Source organism: Panthera pardus, unplaced genomic scaffold (genome assembly GCF_024362965.1).
Source record: "Panthera pardus isolate Hobbes unplaced genomic scaffold, ASM2436296v1 HiC_scaffold_24, whole genome shotgun sequence".
Lineage (NCBI taxonomy): Eukaryota > Metazoa > Chordata > Mammalia > Carnivora > Felidae > Panthera > Panthera pardus.
In genome coordinates this window covers 122,927,500-122,946,813 of record NW_026526810.1, presented here as the reverse complement: position 1 = coordinate 122,946,813, position 19,314 = coordinate 122,927,500, and positions in this window count along the sequence as shown.

The following is a 19,314-nucleotide window of genomic DNA, read 5'->3' as shown; positions in this document are numbered from 1 at the left end:
TTGAACAAACAGACCTTGAGGTTTTATCTCCGAGGTGAAAAACTTAATTTCTGCTCTCCAGAGAAGTAGCAGTGCCCTTAAGACCTTGCGCAGTTACCAGCCCATCCCTGCCTATAGCATCAGGCACAAGAGGTGCAGACATGAAGAGCCTCTGAAGCTTCTTACGACAATCACTCCCAAGGGCATATATGCACAACATGGTCTATTTGTGCTAAGTGTGTGCAAAAGTCAGTGCCAGATCCGCGGTTTGCTTAATGATGGAATAAAGACCACTTAAATTAATGGATATTTGAAATCCATCCTTCCAATACAATTACTGGAGCAAGAGATGTTAATTATTCCCATTACTTTGCTCCAAACCTCCCAACAGGCTGCTCCTTTGACTCCTGAACACAACTATCTGCTTTGTTCCTAAGTGAACTTCATTCGTCAGGTGGGTCTCTTTCCAAGCTCTTAGTGCCTCACGTATAACACTTCAATTAAATTGAGAAGAGTAATTACTTAAAGTGACAAACAGAAGAATGCTAATTAACTAAAAAGTTCATTTCAGGGCACTTAAACTAGAGTAGTGCAAAGTAAAGAGGTCATGATTTAATGTATTTGCTTGACTTGCTTTTGTAAAATACTGTTCTTCATTATAATAATGCCAAAAGAGCCAAAGTGTGTTGCATTAACAAAGAATTAACGACTCTCAGTTACCGAGGAGATCTGATTTCTGTGTTTTTTATCCACCAAGTATAAAAGATTCATGGTAGAGAATAAAGTTAAAAATCTCAGATTCTCATCTGGTTAGAATATTGCAAGTATATCTTCATGTTACTGAAGTTCAGGCTTGAAAATCAAGCTGACCACATTGAAAACTTCCCTAAAATCTAACCGATTCAAACTCAATTGTATACGTATCTAGAAAATTTTCATTAAGGTTCTACACGTGATATGAACGTGCAACCTCGCGAATAGAGCTGCTGTAAACGTCTGTGTGCAGGGTTTTGTGTGGATGTAAGTTTTCAACTCCTTTGAATAAATACTAAGGAGCGCTATTGCGGATCGTTTGGTGAGAGTATGTTTAGCTTTGTGAGAAACCACTACACTGCTGTAGAAAAATGGTGCATTTCCACCAGCATTGTATGATAGTCCCTGTTGTTCCAGATACTTACAGTTATTTCGTGTTGTCTGAATTCTAGATTTTGGCCATTCTAATAGATGAGTAGTGGTATCTCATTGTTGTTTGAATTTGCATTTCCCTGATGACACTTGATATGGAAGATTTTTTCATAGGCTTATTTGCCATCTATATATCTTCCTTTTTTAAAAAAAAACTATGTTTATTTATTTTGAGAGAGAGAGAGAGAGAATTTCCAATATGATGTTGAAAAAAGGAGAGGGGACATTCTTGCCCATACCTGATCTCAATGAGAAAGCTTTGAGTTTTTCTCCATTGGGTATGATGTTAGTTGTAGGATTATTTGGTAGGTGTTTGTTATATTGTGGAAGATCCCACCCACTATTAGTTTACTAGGAGTTTTTATAATAGATGGGTACTGTTATTTTTCTCATGTGTTATTTATAAGTGTGTTATGTAATCTCCACGTATTTGTGGATTTTTCAGTTTTCTTGCTGTCATTTATTTCTGTTTTTGTTCTATTGCAATATATACTTTTCATTTATCTCAACATTTTCACAATAATCTATAGGTATCAAGATGATTACAATAGAACAACAGAGCAAACTAAAGGTTGAATCAATTAAAGCCAGCAGGTGTAGTTCAATGACATGCTTTTGATATTAAAAAATAAGTTGAAATTCTATTCTTACAAAGAGTATGGTGCTGGCACCAAGATAGATGCTCGACAAGTATTTGTTGACTGAAGTAGAGCATAATCTCAATAGAATCATAGCACAGAGGTGAAAAGGACTTTGGAAAATGTTACAAAATGGAAACAAACCCTAGATATATATGTTTGAAGTGGAAGGTAGAGTATGTTCTTCTGGAACGAGGTTCAAGTGATTGTTTCTATCATTGTTACCAGCTACCAACTATTGTGACAATTTTAACAATGCCCCCCTTCCACCCCAACTCCACCCCAACATTCTCTCTTGTGTCTCACCTTCCCCCTTCCCATTCGTGTGTTGAAACCTTAACGTCCACTAACCTCAAAATGTGACTATATTTAGAGATAGGGCCTTGAAAGGGGATTAAACTAAAATGAAGATTTAGTGTGGGTGCTAATCCAATTTACACTCATGTCTTCATAAGCAGAGGAGATTTGGACACACAAAGAGACGCCTGTGATACACGTTCGCAGGAAACCTGTATGAGGACTCGGCAAGAGGGTAGACATCTGCAAGTCAAAGCGAAAGGCTTCAGAAGAATCTAAGCCTTCCAACACCTTGATCCTGGACTTACAGCCTCTAGAACGGTGACAAAATAAATCTCTGTTGTTTAAGACACTCAAGCTGTGGGTTTATTTGTTTGTTTGTTTGTGTGTGTGTATTGTAGCAGCCCTAGCAAACTAATACAATCAATTACCCTTCTCTCATTTCCGACTTCTGTTTTCCTGTCCACTTATGATTTTCTCCACCTGTACATTTGGTCTTTGACTTTAGCCTGCAAATAAAACCATTGTGCACAAATATGCACACGCAAAACAAGACTCTCTCTTCTTAACTTTGTACCCTCCCCTAGGTATCACACTATCCTCTTCTCTCCCTTCTTAATCAAATGTGTGTCTGACGTCATACACTTGGCGTCCCCATTTACCTAATCCTGATTGGTCTGCAATGCTTTGCCATCATGATTGTGGCCCTACCTCTTCATTAAAATGTCACAAAGTCAAGTAGTGACTCCCTAAATGACAAATTCAAGAAACAATTCTTAGTTTTCAACGTATATGACTTCTACACAAACTTTGATTTTGTTTACTGTTCTCTAGATCTTGAAACTCTTTCTCCTTTGGTTTCCATAACGTTATTCTTTTTTGGTTCATTTTTACCTCTTGTCACTGTTTCCTGGTTTCCTCCTTCTGATGGTCCTCTGCCACACTTTTTTTTTCTTTTTCTTTTTTTTTTTTTAAGTATATTTATTTTGAGAGAGAGAGAGAGAGAGAGAGAGAGAATCCCGAGAAGGCTCCATGATGTTAGCACAGAACTGTCAGATGCAGGGCTTGATCCCACAGATCATGAGATCATGACCTGAGCCCAAACCTAGAGTCAGACACTTAACTGACTGAGCCACTCGGGTGCCCTGCGCCATACTTTATGTAGTGGTGTTATCCAAGCTTTTATCTTGGGCTCTCTTCTTTCCAGACCTTACCTTGTATCTCTGGGTGATCCTGCCCTTTCCTTTAATTTTATAAGTATTCTTACCTTGAAAAGAGCAATCTACATAGTTGTAAACCAAGGCTGCTCCTAAGTTTCAGACTTTTATTTCTCACTGTCTTCTTCATATCATTCTTTCTCTGTGGCCATTTAAAAAAATCTTTAAGAAAAGCACGGATTCCCCTCCCCGTAGCTATTTTTCTTGAATCTTGGCATACTGTGATGTGCTTATGACCCAGCCTGGATAGCTGACCACTTTATTTTCCTTCAGACACATGTAGATAGTATTTTCCAGATCATGAGTGATAAAAATTGACAGAAGTTATAATTCTAATCACCTTCCATGTAAATAAAGGAACACAAAATAATTCTTTACAAAAAGTTATGACTGCTTAAACCAAAGTCAGGGAGTGACATCTCAGTAATTCAACCAACTGTATGGGTTTAACAATCTTTTTCTCTCATGTCTGCAGAGTGCCCCTTCATATTGAAAGTGTAGCTTGGAGAAGGGATCGGAGGCTGTCACCTTACAGATCAAATAGTGTGAATAAAATTCCCTGTACTGATGATTCCAAAAGGAAAAAAAAAAGTTAATCAACTTGTTTTTTTCTAGTTTTTATTGAATTTGGTGCTCTTACTCAAAATGATAGTGCCCATTTGGACATGGGTTAGGATGGGTGTGTTAGTTATTGTTGATTCTCCAGCGTGAGTGAATGGAAGAAACTTATTATTATATACAGAGTATTCCTCAGATGATCCCAGGAAGTGTGTAAAAATCTAAGACTTGTTAATGGAAATGCAAAAAGCGAAGAAGATTTAGAACATACCACACTCACAAAAGATGCATATGTGTCCATTAGTCATGACCCAGAATTTTCTGGGGTCACACACTATAGAAATGTTAGAAACCAGGCTGCATTGTCAGTCAGTAGAGAGTTAGTGGAGAGGAACCGCCCACTCAGGTTCTTAATTTTTCCAACTGAAAGCTTTCCATAGCAAGAGACTTAGTATGAGGTGAAATCCTGGGTATCTGCACGTCAGAAAAAAGATGCATGTGAGAAGACTGAGGTTACCCTCGTTTACAGTCATTACGTTTCTCACAATCAACACAGACTGATCTAATACATGATCTTCCACCCTAGTTCTCTTCTTCCAAATGGGTTTCTTTCTTGTGGAAATCCACTTCTGTATCACCCCCAAGTAACCCACATTGGCAGCCTAGAATTCAAATTCAACATCTTTCTTTCCTTTATTCCCACATGCTGAGGATAACTTCTAAATATCTCTTGAATTCATACTCTTTTCTTCATTCTCACTACTTGAGTTAATGGTTCTCATCGTAGCTCTCGAGTGGACTTTCTCCAATCTCCCCCTCCAAGCAGCCCCCTAAGAACCACCAGATTAATGATTTAATATTTAAATACAATTATGGAGTTTTCACCTCATTTAAAAGATTTTCATGGCCAAAAAATGAAATAAGACAAGACAAACAATGAAATACTTGTCTGGAAAGCTTTCAATACTCCATTTTAGGACTTGAAAATCCACATCCATACCATATTGGGAACAAGGAAAATAACAGCACAGCTATAATGTAATGTGGGTTCCCTATTGTACTTAGGTTCATTCTATGCAGTCACACATATCCTCTTCTCTTTGGGTTCTTCATACCTATTCAGAAACCTTGTGGGCTGAGATTAGAATTTAATGCTGTCATCGTGAAGTCATTGAACAAGAATCCATAATTCTTATGTGGGAGGCATTGTGCTGAACTCTTTCAGTGATAGATGCATCAATCTAAAATGTTCCCAGTCTAAAAGAGCCGTATTGGTAGAACCTGAGTCATCTCCATCCCTTATTTGTAATAATAACAATGTTCTTGTGATATTTCAAGGAGGTATCATAGAGCCATGCATTAACATTGCCTCCCCTGTTCTTAGAATATATCCATAATGCATTCCTCCTACAAGAGTGGGAGGCTTTGATGTGCTTATTATATAACTGAAGGGATTATGCAAGTTTTCTTTGTTAAATTCACTATTTTTTTTAAAAAAAAATCACAAGTCAAATACTTTTTTCATCCTTTGTTCAGTATCTAAGTATCTATAAACATTTAAATAATATACTATACAATACCTCATATCTAGCTTATAACAGATCTAACATTGTACATTTAGTTAATAAATTCTGCAATTAGGTCTTTGGGAGTATATCTCTTTCTAGATTTCTAAATATATCGTGTGTGAAGGGCATACGTACCTTGACGCCTAGCATTCTATAAACCAATGAAGCTGAAAAAAATATCATTTGCAATAAACGATATTCATTTTCATCAAGAAAATCACAGAGTATGTACATGGACACATATTGTGCATATACGCATATACATATATATGTTTTTGTGTGTAACTGTATATGTATCATCTTTGGGGGAAATTTTGTTATCTTAAAATACATGTTTTCATTTGTTCCGCATGGAGCAAAGTTATTAGTGAGCATCTTCTGTAGGAGAAGCAGTATGGCTGCATTTTCTGCTTTTTCTAGAAAGACTATCTCTATGCTTTCATATAGGCCAGCGAATAGCATGGTATTTACCATGTCTGCAATTTATTTTAAACAATTCAACATGGGAAGTGTGATAAACTCTGTGTGCTAGTTTCAATGTACACCCTGAGGTTAGTCAGTTGTCCTTTTGCAGCATGCATATCCCCCTAAAGGCCTTCTCCTGTTAATCAGAATGGATACACTCCGAAGCAGCTAATCTGATGGAATTGCTGAGAATTCCTTCACTCAGTTTATCCCCAGAGGCTTTAATAATCAGTACACTGACTATTGAAAGAAGCCACATAACTGAAATTAGTGACATTAAAAATATGTTGATTGTTGGGGGGCCTGGGGGGCTCAGTCGGTCAAGCGTCCGACTTCGGCTCAGGTCATGATCTCTCGGTCCGTGAGTTCGAGCCCTGCTTCAGAACTCTGTGCTGACAGCTCAGAGCCTGGAGCCTGTTTCGGATTCTGTGTGTCTCCCTCTCTCTGTCCCTCCCCTGCTCATCCTCTGTCTCTCTCAAAAGTAAATAAAAATATTAAAAAAAAAATTGAAAATTATGCTGATTGTCAAAAATATCTTAGAGAACTTCTTACTTTGCATGAAGAGGACAGGTACAATATCTAGCAGACCCTTCACCCTCGGTCCTTAAAGTTGGCCCCTAGCCTTGACCCTTGAAGAGTTCTGTGTCTTGCCCAAGCTGTGGAGGGATCTTAGTTGCCTGACTCTGAGAATAGTTTAGCTTAATCTTAGGTGGTGACTCTTTCGTGCAAATTTGGGAACTGTAAAGAGGAAAGAGACCTGGGACTTCACTGAGTTTACAAAAGAGAGAAATATAGGTTATGTGAAGGAGTAGCTAACCTGTAACTATTGGCAGTTACTAAGGTCCACCAGATGGGACCTAATAGATGGGTATGATCAAACTGGCTTAAAGTAGCCCACGATGAGTCCTTTTCAGTGATAGTTACGTGACATTCTTTCAGCAGCATGCTTGGCCCAGTTGGTATTTAGTAACTACTTAATTAAATTCAATAATAGTTCAAACTAAATTACGATTAGTCGTACACAAATAGACACAGATCTCAAGGGTTGAAATAGAGTCGTGTTAGCTCCTTTTCAGTTCAGAGAATGTCAGAGACATTTTCCTTATCCTTTTGGAATGACCAGGTGGAAATCATGCTTCAGTGGACATTTGTGAAGTTGACCCTTGAAAGGAGTCATGTGAAACAGTGAAGGGAAAGAAAATTGGATTTTGAGTCAGGGCATCTAAGTTCGTACACAGGTTGTGTCTCTGAAAAGCTGGGTGACAATGAGAATGTTACTGAACTTGCTTGCTTTTAATTTGCTCTTTGGTAAATGAGAGAGTAAAATGAGTCTTGCTGATTGACTCACTCATTTTTCTCCCATTCATTAATTTCATCATTGACTCAATAATTCACAATATTAATAAAGGGAAATACTATTCACCAGGCATTGGTTTTAAACATCTTATGTTCCTTAACATACTTAATCATTAAAACAATTTTGTGAAGTACATACTTTTATTATCCCAAGAGGATACTAAAGCACAAAGACAGCAAATGGCTTTTCCAAGGACTATGAACTGACCCAGTTCAGACATGCATATCCCTTAGGTTGTTCTTGGTAAATAATGGTAGTGGCCAAGAAGTTTGAGGTCCTGAGGTCCTGAGACCTCCAACCCTACCAGGCACCTTGTAATGAAAACAAACTATTACAGGCTGAGTTTGTGTCCCTCAGAACTCTTACGTTGAAGTTCCAACTCCTGGTACCTCTCTATGTGACTGTATTTTGAAATAGGGACTTTAAAGAGGTAATTTAGGGGCACCTGGGTGGCTCAGTCAGTTAAGTGTCTGACTCCGGCTCAGGTCATGATCCCACAGTTCGTGAGTTTGAGCCCCACGCCAGGCTCTGTGGTGACAGCTCAGAGTATGGAGACTGGTTTGTATTCTGTGTCTCCCTCTTTCTCTGTCTCTCCACCGCTCATGCTCTCTCTCTCTCTTTCACTCTCAAAAATAAATAAACATTAAACAATTTAAAAAAATAAAGAGGCAATTTAGTTAAAGTGGGGTCATTAGAGTGGGACCCTAATCCAATTTGACTGGTGTTCTTACAAGAATGGGAAATTTGGACACAGCTATGCACAAAAGGAAGACGATGTGAGAACACTATAGAAGACAGGAGTCTACAAGCCAAAGAGAGAAGCCTCAGGAGAAACCAAACCTACCAATACCTTGATCTCAGACTTCTGGATGCCAGAACTGTGAGAAAATACATTTCTTTAACCCACCCAGTCTGTGGTACTTTGTTATGGCAGCCCTGGCAAACTAAGGGACAAGTCTTAGATCAAATTTTAACATGTATGTTACATGTGCACTCAACATCTATTCACATGCACAAAAACAGTCAATTCACATGATCGGTTCTGTTGACTGAAGGATGTCCCAACTCTCTGTCCTTTCACATGATCCAGCTATTAGTTTGCGGGGAATCTTTCCTGAAGCTGATGCCAACAGCACACGCACGTATCTCCTGATGCCAGAGTTTATTGCTGGACACCAGATGGTGGAAGGATTTAGCTTAATGCGCTATTTCAAGTGTGTAGGTTGCACTAGACTTGTATATCCTGATCATCAAAAGTGAAGAGAATTTCTACATTATTTTAGACAGTTCAGCTATCCTAAATGCATTTAATTCCACCAAGGGGAGGCCGTTTCTAATATTTATCATGCTGATTAACATGTCGTTGTTTTTAATAATTTTAAAAAGCCACGTTTGACAATCAGTACCGTAGTCAGCATCGAATCGGGTATAGGGATGTTTGTAGCTGTAGCAGGAAATGTGTCTTTTCTGAAAGAAAGCTAGCTGCCTTCTAAACTGTGCATCCATGTGTTGGCTGATCATTTCTCAAATGCACTTTCTTGGCTAGCACCTGGGCATTTGCTAAGCAACACATGCACACATTCTCCCAACATACGTACTGGTGCCTTCTAAAGTAAATGGCAAGTATTACGGTCCCAAGTCTCCCCAGCAAGCAAGAAACAAAGTTGGGATTTGAACTCAGGAAGTCAGGCTGTCCTCAAAACCCTTGGAGCATTCAACATTTATTACGGATGATAATCCACGACCGATGCAGCAAGCTACAAGCATTATTTGATTTAACCCTGTAAGAAAATTGTGAGGGAGATCTAATAGATGGAAGCTCAGGGATTATTTCTACCCCGAGAGTAGATGGTATTAAAAGTGAAGAAGCAAGGCTATCTTGTGTACAATATGGCAGTCCTATAGGAACTTCTGTCCTGTAGCTGCCGTCTTGAAGCCCTTAATAATTTTATATTTGAAGTTGTATTTTGTAAGGGAAATCTGATGGGACACTGCAGGGGGCTTGAAGCCTCTGCTCATGTGTGATCCCCATCCTATCTCCTCCTCACCTTTCCGGGATTGGCTCTCAGCTTTCTGCTTCCTTGTTCCCAGCCCAAAGCCACTGAGGTCTTGGCCCCTAGCAGAAGTCTGGGCACAGGAACTGGAGAGGCTCAGGATTGGATATGTGTCATTGGTGCTGAACTGTGGCACCTAGATATCTAACTGTAAGATTCTGCAGTCACTCTGGGAGTGGCCTCGCACCTGAGGTCGTGCGACATCAAACAGGTCGACCCTATCTAATCTATTAGAGAATGAAAAACACCTTAACAGGCCCAGTCCGAGAAACCACAGAAGGAAGAAAAAAGCTTTTTTGACCCCGTGGTTTGATGAAAGGATGAAAACATTTTCATTTTTATTTTGCATTGGGTCCTGAAAATCATGTAGCCAGTCCGGTGAAGAAGAACAAAATCAGGTCTTCCAACAGCAAGGTCAATATTTTCTCCAATATCTCATGCCTTCAAATGGCCCAACAAAGAGATGTAGACATACTGTGCCCTCAGGTCCTATCACCTCACAGCAGGTTGCAAGGTTAATGCTGAAGTAGAACATCTAGGCAAGAGAATGAGCTATGACACAGGACAAAGGAAATGCTTGGTTGTTGTTAACAGAATTAATACAGTTTGAAAGGTTTTCAAATGTTATGAAACAATAAAAAGTTTGAAATTAAGGCCAGGGACAGGGCCAAGTCCAGAGTAAGCTTTTGTTAGAGATTAATTAAATTGGAAAAGAAAGAGGGTCAGTGCTTTACAGCCATTTTTGTTCATTAATTTAATATGAAATCATGGAAAGTCTATGATATGAAGTTATAAAAAGACCCACTTGAGTCTTACTTGGATTTTGAAGGATTCAATGAGAGAAGAGCATGACTAGAATTAAGGTATCATCTGTATCTGTAGTAACTCCTCTGTGGAGGGGACCTGGATGCAAGGTCCATTCATTCAACAAACACTAATTATTTTATGCCAGTCCTTTTCTAATGAATCACACTGCTGAAGGGGAAAAGACATATGTTTTGCTTTGTGACTTTGCACAGAGGGCAGTCTTAGAAGTAAGGAATTAAGCGTCTCAAGTGCTGAGATGGACTTGTACTGCCGGCTAGAGAAATAATGGAAAGCATGGCTAACAGTGCTTGAGGGTGATGAGTTGGCAGGTTAAGGAGAGGGCAGATCTTTAAGGGGTCAGAAGCTGCAGGCGTCTCAGGGGGGACAATGGGCCCACGATGGAAAAGCAAATGAAGGCTTCGTTAGGGTTTTCTGATGCCCAGCGATTAGTTCCCGAAATGTGGGCATAGCGTGTACTATTGGTTGATGAAGCGTTCATGTTCTCTTTTACCATAGTTCTAAGCTAAGCAGGTAGGTCTGGCAATGGGAAGGCTTCAGAAGTGTTTTAAGAAGAGGAGTGATGAGATCATAATTGCCACTGGGTGGAGCTTAGAGAGACTTAACATATTAGAAGAGAGAGAGAGAGAGAGAGAGAGAGAGAACCCAGAAAGAACTATTGCAAGAGTCAGCACAAAGGATGATGAGGTCAAACACTGGCAGTGGCTGGCTACTCAAAGAAGAACTTTATTTGGGAGACATTTGACCATCATGACAGATTTCCTCCTCGATAAAACAGCAATATCAAACTCATCATTAATGACTTTACTCCATAATTTTGCAGCACATCATTCTTTCCTAAATGATACGCTATATTATTCCATTTGATTCTTAGAAACTTTGTAATAACTCACGGACAGGATAGCTATTATCATTGTCATTGAATCCAGAGGATGAGTTGTGTTTTGTGTGTCAAAACGCTAGACTTCCTGATCATAATGAGGCTTTACAACCCAACATTTCACATTTGTGTGTGTTCTAACAATCTGTGCACTGTGGGCTATTACACATTCCATACTGTTAAAATCTTTAATGCTGTGTGCCTGTATATCCTTCGCCAAATTCTCCAAGGCACATGTCTTTGGCAATTCCAGCTTTTAGTTTCAGTAGTGCAAGTTCAGAGATAGGAAGACACATTTCAAAGGTTATGGGGACACTTAACTTGGTTTTATTTATTTTTTTTTATTTTTATTTTTTTAAATTTTTTTTAACGTTTATTTATTTTTGAGACAGAGAGAGACAGAGCATGAACGGGGGAGGGGCAGAGAGAGAGGGAGACACAGAACTGGAAGCAGGCTCCAGGCTCTGAGCCATCAGCCCAGAGCCCGACGCGGGGCTCGAACTCACGGTCCGTGAGATCGTGACCTGAGCTGAAGTCGGACGCTCAACCGACTGAGCCACCCAGGCGCCCCTTAACTTGGTTTTAAATCAAGGTTTGAATTTGTCCTTATTGTAGCTGTGGTAACTTCTCCATAAGTGAAACTTTTGTTTAATTTTCCTTTTTTTGCCGGATGGAGTTTTAAGACCCAATTTTAACTTAATCAGTATTTTAAGCACTCCCAGTCTGTATTAACTCAGAAATAGTGCAAGCCTACAAAGGGAAAAATAATGTTGCCCAAAGTAGTTCTGTTTGTGAGCAAAACCCAGAGCTGCGTGGAAAGAAGATTGAGATTGAGCCACAAATACTCGTTCGGAATCCAAATTGTCTTCCTTAAAACATCAGTCTAAATGCATTTGGACAAGTTAAATGGTTCTCCATTTTTTCTTCCTTAAGGAAGTTCATTTCTTTATGTAGTTATCATAAGGCAATGCACACTGAATTATGACGTTCTTCACTCTGCCAATTGTTGGTGTGTATAATGATGCACCTGTTAGTCAAGAATTCCCTCAGAAAGAAACTGTTCAGCAAAGCAGACGTCGTCAGGCAGACGGAGGGCCTTCAGAATACTCTCACTGAATTATGCAAGATTTTCTGTTTTATGGTCATTAAAGGCAGTGATAAAGCAGCTGTCGCTGAGAAGGATGTTGTCAAATATCAGTGCAAAGAATAGAGATGATTACTCAGTGCCATTCATCCATTACAGGGAGCTTTGTGTTAGTGTTTCTCTTATAAATCCTTCTTTTGATAAGATTACCATTTGCCTGGCTAAATATTTGCTCCAGGCATCACCTTGACGTTAAAGGTCTAAAACAAGATAAATGTGCAGTATGTGTCTATGCATTCTGTTTTTTTTTTTTTTTTTTTCATGGTGTTTCAGAACGAAAGGCTGGAAAGAAATGCCACAGTCACAGGGTTGACTTTTCAATTTGAAAAAAAAAAAAAAATGGAATTGAGCTGCTTCTCATGTATGACTCTATTCCGTTTCTATTTACTCTACCTAACAAGCTTAACTGGTTTTGAACTGGTTCACATGAGGTGGAGAAGAAACTGAAAAAAAAAAAAAAAAAAAAAAGAATATTGAAAAGATGTCCATCTTTTCTACTTCAATAATGACAATAGCCTGGGATTTCAAAGATTATTTGTGTTGTCTGATGCATAAGTATTGAAAGAGGGAAACGGATGAGATCGCATTGAGAGATGCGTTGCCCAGCTGAGAGGCATGCCTGGCCCTGGGGGACACCGCGGGAACAGGGTGGTGAGCTCAATAAATAATGACTAAGGGCAACAATGATGGAGCAAATATTTGAACACCTCCGAGGGGAGAGCCACACACAGAGGTAAATGTTTATCGATGCAAAAAAAAAAAAAAAATCAAATTCAAAGGACAGATTTCAGCACTGCAGAACACTGAGTGGAGAGCTAGAGACTGAATATTATAATCTCGCAGAGTAGTCATCACCTCTTAACAGATGCCAAGTAATGGATTCGACGAATATTTTTTTGAGTTGAATGGAGTTTTGGGTTTACCCTTAAGAACATTCATGAAATATGTCATATAATGAGATAATGAAAAAATATCCTAGAGAGAAATTGGACTATGAGTAGGTCCAAATGATAAGAACAATTTGTCCTTATAGAGGGGACAAAAATCTAAAGGGTTTTCCATTGTCAAGAAAATCTAACTTCAGATTCCTGCTTAGAGAAATATTAGGTTTCCATACCAATTGAAATGTAAGTTTTAGAAAGCAATGTAATAGGAAATATTTTTTATTTGTTAAAATGTAGAACCCTAGAGACATCTTAAAAGGAAGCTTGCTTGAATATTTATAGCATTTGAAAAGAAGGAACCCTCGGCACTTTTGTGACAATTATTTAGTGCCTATTTATGAGTAAGGCCATCCCATTTCTCAAATGGCTTAGTCTAAGTATATAACAGGGAGAGGAAGACATATAAAACACCCACCTATTTCTTGCAGAGAATCTCTATAGAATATTTTAACTCTTTCAACATTGTTGTTTGTTTCTGTTTCCTAGATAGCAAATTATAGCTTATGGAACTATGTTCCTGTTTTGGTTAGCATCTACCTAGTATAGGTACTTCATAAATGTTTATATATGGACTAGATAAATGATACGAGTCAAGAAAGGGGGGTTTTCCTGGCAGGGCAGTCATAAGTGCAAATGCAGTGCCAGGACCCTCCCTCACGAACATCATAGGAAATACAGGAAGGAAAGAAGGGGCTGTGAAAGAAAATCATGTCCTTCAAGGTCAGGCATGTCACAGTGAGGGGCTTGCGTCTTGGAGGTTATTGGAAATTCAGTTCCACAGTTCATTCTTCTGCAATTCAGAAAAACAAAGGTATTGTAAACATAAGGCAAGCTTGTTTAGTGATAAACCCTGACCTATATTCCACGGTTTCTTTAGATGTTTAGGCTTATTTCATCTTCTATAAGTTTTTCTAAGTGTTTCAGTAAAAATGTTAATGTGTTTGATTCCTTAGTGCGGTACAAATCCCCAGCTAGGGGTGTAATTAAAATACACTGTAGATACCTTATTGCATTTCTGACGTATGACACATTTTCTAAATTGGACAAATTTGACACACTTTCTGAAGTTTCTAAACGTATCCTAACTGCACGGGTTTCAGATAAGGGATATGGACATGGGATCTTCACAAAGAGACCACAACATTAATTAGACTTGCAGAGTCCATTAAGTGACTTGCTGAGGTCAAGCAACTCTTCAATTGTGAACCCAAGGTTTAATTTTTTTTAACATTTATTTATTTTTGAAAGAAACAGAGAGAGAGAACCAGCAAGGGAGGGGAAGAGAGAGAGAGGGAGACACAGAATCTGAAGGAGGCTCCAGACTCTGAGCTGTCAGCACAAAGCCGGACGTGGGGCTTCAACTCAAGAACTGTGAAATCATGACCTGAGCCAAACTCAGATGTTCAAACACCCAAGTCACCCCTGATCCCAAGGTTTAAGTCCAAGTCCTTCTGATTTAAAAAAAAAATAATAATATCTATTTATTTTTGAGAGAGAGAGAGAGAGAGTGCATGCAGGGGAGGGGCAGAGAGAGAGGGAGACACAGAATCGGAAGCAGGATCCAGGCTCTGAGCTGTCAACACAGAGCCCGACACGGGGCTCGAACTCACGAACCGTAAGATCACGACCTGAGCCAAAGTCAGACACCCACCTGAATAAGCCACCCAGGTGCCCCTCAAATCCTTCTGATTTCAACTTTGTGATTCTTCCTCCTCTCCAAAGAATTATAGTAGCAAAAGAGAAAGAAGTAAACAAATCTATTGTTATATGTTTAATATTTGTCAGGCATATGATTCCTCTAATTAAATTTATTCATTTAATCCTTTACGTAATCTTATGATGCAAGTACTATTTTTATCCTAATTTTACAGATGAGCAAAATTCCGGGGACATTAAGTAACTTGCATAGAGCTGCAAAGTCCACAAGCCACAGAGCTGGGAATACGCAGGCAGTCTGCCTTCATGCCTGTGGTCATAACCACCATACGTACTCTTAAGATACGAATAAATCTAAGATACTGGGTATAAAACAAGGTAATGTCAGGCTCCTTGAAACAAGTACATGACAAGGAGTAAACAGAGAAGAGAACATATGATAACATCAGGATGAGAAATGGGCAGAGATTCTTGTTTAATCACAAGTATGGTGAGATCTCAACTAGACGTCTGAAAAAGAAACGTTTAGTGGTTAAAGCCCAGTGAAAGCTGTCTGGATTAGAGACATATAGCTTTGAAAAGTCTCAAGCTATCTGTTTTGCATAATTGGCTTCTATTTTATTGAGAGAATGAGTTAGTTCTTTTCGTTTTCTTTGTTTCCAAAAGCTCATATGAAAAGTTTCAGCGAGGGATCCCTGGGTGGCTCAGTTGGTTAAGCATCCAACTATTGATTTTGGCTGAGGTCGTGATCTCGGACTGGTTTGTGAGCACCACATCGGGGTCTCTGCTGACATTGCAGAGCCTGCTTGGGATTCTCTTTATGTCTCCGTCTCTCTGTCTCTTTCTCAAAATCAATAAATAAAAATTTTTTAAAAAGTAAAAAATAAAAGTTTCAGTCAAATATTATCCTGAAAGTACTCTGGTGAACCATAGAATACTACAGAATTAGTAGTAACTCTACTAAGGTATTCATGAAAATGTCTGTTTTAATCTAATTCTCCTGAAAGCAGAGCCTTAGGCAAGTGTTATGTTCTACTGCGTGACTAGGGAGCATAGCTTTGGGGAGCAAGAGTGAGGGACAAAGGGAACAAGGCAAGGGAGGAGGAAGGGGCGATTAGAGGATGTGGCTGATTGCTGGAGCTTGAGGACCATTGTCTAAAAAGTCACTTCTCTGGGGCGCCTGGGTGGCTCAGTCAGTTGAGCGTCCGACTTCGGCTCAGGTCATGATCTTGAGTTCATGTCCGTGAGTTCGAGCCCCGCGTTGGGCTCTGTGCTGACAGCTCGGAGCCTGGAGCCTGTTTCAGATTCTGTGTCTCCCTCTCTCTCTGCTCCTCCCCTGTTCATGCTCTGTCTCTCTCTGTCTCAAAAATAAATAAACGTTAAAAATTTTTTTTTTTAAAAAATTAAAAAAATAAAAATAAAAAAAAAAAGTCACTTCTCAGTTCAATGGAATAGATAAGGGAAGAAATCATCTCCTGTTCCCATCTTCCACCGGTCAAAGTTTCATCCCATTGGACAGAGTCCCTAACACTTCCAGGTCGAGGCGGTACAGGTCTCAACAGGGTCTTGCCTGTTGCTACTCACCCTTCAGCCCCATCAGGGAAGTTAGGAGGGTGCGGGCTATTTATGCAACCTGAGCAGGAGGTGATGTGAGGTTGAGTTGTATCTCCCTGACAGCGGTTGGACCTCAGGGAGAACAGGGCACCCGACAGCAGCTGGAACCACAAATGGACAGGAGGGACAAAATCTGGAGTGTTTGGTGCCTACAAAGAGTCTGATACATGGTCTAATTGGTTACCATTACATTTCAAGTGATGCATTCCAGACTATGACCTACAGAATTACACAAACTGTTAGGCCATGTATCGGTGTAGTAGAGGAGGTATTTTGAGACAAGAGAATAGTACCTGTTCTCATTCAAGTAAATATATTTTTTATATTTTGATCGTTTACTTTAAGTAAAATTATTTTTTCCTCCTCAAGCCGCGTGAACTAATAAAGCCGTATTTTACAAACTCTATGAATAACGTGTTTTCAGAAATTTGTTCTCATTGGATAATCTTTTATTCTTTCCATTCTTTCTTTCTTACGATTTGTCCATTTCCTTATAATTTATGAAGTGACTATATAATAAGCAAAGAAAAATGTAACTTGAAGGGAAAAAACCTGAATGGCTACTAATTGGTACCTTTATATTTTAGTGCTCTGGCGTATCAGATGGCATCTTCTAACAGGGATTATTTATTTCCCCTGGATTTTAATTTCTTTTACTATGAGTTGGCTATTTGTCACCCCCACCAAGGGCATTAGAATTGAAGAATGAGGGTCATTTGAGTGCCTGAAAATAAATCTTGAAAATATACTTTTTTTTTTTTCTTCCCTCCAACAGAAATCAAGAAGGGTGATGAGCCCTAAGGTGTCACATAGAGCATTTACCATGTTGGGAAACCTTCTTTGGCTCCCATTGCTTAGCTTTCCCGGGCAGTACTGGGAAATAGAGCCGATTCATCTAGGTAGAATAGCCATAAGCTCATCTGGGAAACCGAATCACGCTTGCAAAGGCCCAAATGACATGTTTGCTACTGGAAAGAACCAACGAAATGGAATGTTATAAGGGTGGTAAATCCAGGAGCTGTGCCGTGACCTAACGAATGCCCTCAGTGGGTGTTGTGGATTGTGCCAGAAGGTCCCAGATGTGAGGTTTTTTTCTTAACGATGGACAATGCGATATACAGAGCAGCACGCCGGGGTGGCCCAGTCAGGGAGGTGTGATTCTAGGACACGGTGATTAAGAACCTGGGATTTGGTGTCCGGCTGAGCTGGGTTTGAATTCCAACTTCCCCTGCTTAGGTGCTCTTCATCTCGGACAGGCCACTTAAGTCTCACGAACCTCTATTACTGAATTATTTTTATCACGTATCTACTCTGTAGAGTTGCAGAGGCAATGGGCGTGGCAGTACATTTAAAGTTCTTCATGGCCCTCAACAAACGGTTGTTAGCACAAAGTTGTTACGACCACAGATTTATTTAGATCCTTCAAACCCAAACCCCACAACTCACGTTTTCAGGAGTTTGCGTGCTTTTGATGTAACACCCTCCTTCTTACGAAAAGAAGAAGAAAAACAACACTACTGCAAAACAGGCAACGATCAACTCACAACCTTGAAAGACGCTTGTTGTCTAACGTCTCCCACTTGAACTGAGTATGTGCAACATGATGAAAAAGCAAGGAAAACAGTTCATGTCCTGTTTGGACAATAGTGGTCACAATGATGTCCTATGTCTCAGCTTTGACTCTCCTTAAAAATACTCTGAATCTGCAAGTTCTAGAATGTATATGTGAAATGGAGAAATCCAAAGCTCTTCAAAGTCAACCTTTGGCCCAACCCCAGCTGTCGATCTTTTTTCTTCTTCCTCAATGAGCCTCAGCGTGTACTCTGGATGAGAGTCATATGAGAATATCAAAGTATTATTTTGCAACACAGGCCTCCCCTCTTCCTGTCTCCTCCTCAGGCATATTCTGAAAACCGCTCAGTAGATTCCCATTGCACCTAGGATGAAATCTGAACCTCTTTACCTGGACTCCAGTGCTGTCTACTTTGTCTATTTGCTACCTTCTCATTAATAGCAGAAGGCCCGGAATGGAGACGTTTGTTCCATAAATATTTTGTGTCTTTCTCTTGTTAATGCCCACTTGCTGTATGCTCCAGCCACATCAAACTCCTTTGTAGCACGAAACTTCCAAAATGTGCTCATGAGTCCAGGTCATTGTGAAGGCTGTGAACTTGACCTCCCCCTCCCTCCTCTCCCCACCTCTCAGGACTTCCTTCAGACATGATTTCAAGGGAGTGTTCATTGACTCCTAGGCTAGCCTAGGTGTTCCTTCTATACATTCCCTATAGAATCCCTGCTCCCTTCCCACAAGTCAGTCGCTGGTTTGTTTATCCTCTGACTTTCTGCTAGGCAGCGAAACCCGGGCATATAGAGAGATAAACTGTGTCCTTTTATTTTCTGTATTTTGGCACTTTGACATCTGGGCCTTGAGGATGTTGATAATTCCTGAAGATTGGAAATAGCTTGCCTGTGAGAGAGCCTTTCGTATGCAGACCCACCAGGACAGAGCCCGCACTCCCAAACACCTCCTCGGTCAGTCCCTCATGGTTAGGGCCACTATTTCTCTGCCCTTGTCACCCCAGAGCCAGGGACCAGAAAACTGGGGACAATTCTTGTGCCCCAGATACCACTGAAAGTTTTTAAACTAACCAATCCTAAATCTACTACCCTTGCCTCACCTATTCCAGTTCCTTCCCACAGAAGCCACAGTAAAGGCTCTTGTGACATTTGTTTCCCCACTCCTTCTGCCCCCCAACTGACCCCAATGCCTCCCTGTGTGGCCCTGCATGGTGCATTACGCCCCTTCTCTTGGGAATCTGTGAGTATAACAAACTATCTTTTCAACAGCAATTGTCTCCTGATATGTTGGTTTTTCCATGCGTACATAATAATAAAACTTATATTTTATAGCAATAGAGACTGAACCTCTTTTT